Genomic DNA, 3,021 nt, shown 5'->3' on the forward strand with positions numbered 1-3,021 from the left:
TTGTGCATAGGTTAGGCTGGTTGGCCTGTGAACCCTAGGAAACCTGCCTGTTTCCTAAGCAGCTCCATGCTAGGATTACAAATGTGCCGGGGGAGGCTTGGGGTATGGAACTCGGGTCCTTGTGCTTGCAAGGCAAGCTCTTTGCCCACTGTAGATCCCGAAATGAAAGTACACTGTTCTGCGGCACCTCGATTCCAGTGCCGATTTCTGTCTCTGCACACTCATGTAAACAAACAAACAAACAACATAGAAAGATGTGTCTTACAGTTCCGGAGACCAGGAAGTCTGACACCAAGACCACAGAGGCTTAATCCTGGCGTCTGCTCTCCACTTCACTGATGACCGTCTTCTTACGTCGTTCTCACTGGAAGGGATGGGAGCACTCTCAGACTTCTTTCGTAAGGCCACTGACCCCACTCCTGAGGACCAGACGGTTATTGTGAGGTCACCTTTGAGAGCCCTGACCTCCTAATGCCATTGACTATGGAGTTAGGGTTTCTTCCCATACGTGAGTAGAGGGACATTCAGTCTAGTGTACCAGGGGCTATTCTGATGCATTCTATGCATGCCCATCATCTCGCAATGACTGCACAAGGGGTGGTGCTACAATCACATTGACAAACTGAGAACCGGGTGGAGGACACCGAGCTGGCCTGCCGTCACAGGGCCAGGAAGAGGAGAGGCTGCACATCCACACCAGTGGGCTGGATGGTGGCTCAAGCTCTTGTCCTAAGGATGGGCACCTGGGTTTGTTCCGTTTGTTTTATATTTATCTGTGCTCCTTGGTGGGGGCAACCCTTTCTCTAGCTTAGCCTTTAGCCACCCGAGCAAGGAGGCTGGTCTAAGGGTCAGAGTGCGTAGTAACTCAGCTCCCGAGCCTTCCCTTTCCATCCCCAGCTCTCCTGACTCTGGACTGGGTGTGCCTAGGAGGCAGACCCAGAAATGTTGGCATAGACAGCTGCTAGCAAGGCCTGGATCAGGGCAAAGGTAAGCACTGAGCCACTGGGCAGGGTATGGCCATGCTCAGGGAAGCTGCTGGCCATTTCAACAAGCTGACTGAGCAGCAAGAAGTGGAAAGAAACTACGTTTGCTAAGAGCTGAGAACAGACCGTCTTTGCCACCATGGTTTGGAGTCAAGCTCAGGGCAACCTGAAGTTGTGTTTGCTCACAGTCTGAGGTCAAAGCTACTATTTTTTATCTACCACATGGCTGAGGCTGGAGTGGGAGGGGAGAGCTGTGCACCTGCCTACGGTGCCTGTAGGCAGTGTTACAGCATGTGCTGTGCTGTGCACTTTGTGTGGGTGGGAAGTAGGCATGTCACACTGTCATAGTCATGGGATTGACTGTTGTCCTTACCCTTGAGACAAGGAATCAAGATACAGGAAAGCTGGCTTGCATTGCAGTGAGACTTCTTTGGGTTTTTTTTGTTGTTGTTTGTTTGGTTTTTTTTTTTTTTTTAAGATTTATTTCTTTATGTATGTGAGTACACACTAGCTGTCTTCAGACACCAGAAGAGGACATCAGATCCCATCACAGATGGTTGTGAGCGACCATGTGGGTGCTGAGATTTGAGCTCAGGACCTCTAGAAGAGCAGTCAGTGCTCTTACCCGCTGAGCCATCTCTCCAGCTCTCCCAGTGAGACCTCTTGACACCCACACTGTGTTTCATGTCCCACCGCCCATGCTGGAGTGACAGTCACAGTAGTCCATGCTATGGGGAAGGAAGGGCACCTGGGAGCTGGGGCACCAGAGCCTTAGCAATCCCAGATCCCTTGCCTAGCAGGAGGAAGAAGAAGATGTGTGCGCTCTGGGCTGGGGGCAGGATTGAGATGGGCCCTGGTTAGCAGAGGTCTAACGCAGCTTACCTCTCAGTTCAACGGAACCAGCACCAGGCCAGGGTTCTGAGCAATACATCCAGATGGCAGAAAACGGAAACAAGCAATGTGTATAAATAACCAAGGAGAAGAAGCCAGGCATGGAGGAACAGGCAGTTAAGCCTAGTGCTTGGGAGGCTGAGGCAGAAGAATCGTGAGTCAGAAGCCGAGGTGAGCGCCATTGTAGAGCCTCTCTCAAGAACAGGGCCATGGAGAAACTTCTGACTTCAGGAGAGCAAGAAAGGAGGCTGGGTGAGGGCTTGTGAGTCTCGGAAGGACTAGGTTTAATTTCCATCTCTGCTCTTCAGTAGCTGAGTGGCTCTGGGAAAGTCAGTAAAGCTCACCGAGCCTCACTGAGCTCATCTACTTACAGCCCAAGGCAGGGAACCTAACATAGATGAATCCTCCACCTACAGCAAGATGCTTGCACACCACAAGTCACTGTGGCCAGAAGACTCAAGGCGGGGAGCAGGGCAGCTAAGCCCATGGGCTTCTCACAGGCTGTGCCCCTGCCTGGGCTGCTTACAGGCTGTCCTGTGTCTGCCCCTGCCTGGGCTGCTCACAGGCTGTCCCGTGACTGTCCCTGCCTGGAACTGCATTTTCCTTCCTTGCTCTCTTCTCTGAGAAGGATGGCTCTTCAGCTCTTCAGTAATATGCCCACTCAGGCGAGTCATACGGAGATAATCCTGCCAGCCAATCAGCTACGTCTCCTCTATACCCAGGGTGGGCATGAAGCCATCCCTCTGTCTGGTTGCTACCAAACCACAGCTTTTACCACCTTTCTGTCCATTCAGATGCTAACTCTGGTCCCTAAGAGCCAACCCCTCCACCAGAGCATGTGAGAGCAGTCTAATTCCCCCACCCCCCACCCCCCACCCACCTCATGTACACTTGTGCATGTGCACACACACACACACACAACCCACAGCTACTTCTATTTAACCAGACACATGGCCCACTTCTAGCACACCCAAGGCTGGGATGGGTCAACCCCCTGGACCCACACCAGAGACCACTCACAGCATTACACCGGGGTGGAGGTTCTTTCTTTCTTTCTTTTTCTTTCTTTCTTTCTTTCTTTCTTTCTTTCTTTCTTTCTTTCTTTCTTTCTTTCTTTCTTTCTTTCTTTCTTTCTTTCTTTCTTTCT

The sequence above is a fragment of the Mus pahari genome, chromosome 9, assembly GCF_900095145.1.
Source record: "Mus pahari chromosome 9, PAHARI_EIJ_v1.1, whole genome shotgun sequence".
NCBI classification, from domain to species: domain Eukaryota; kingdom Metazoa; phylum Chordata; class Mammalia; order Rodentia; family Muridae; genus Mus; species Mus pahari.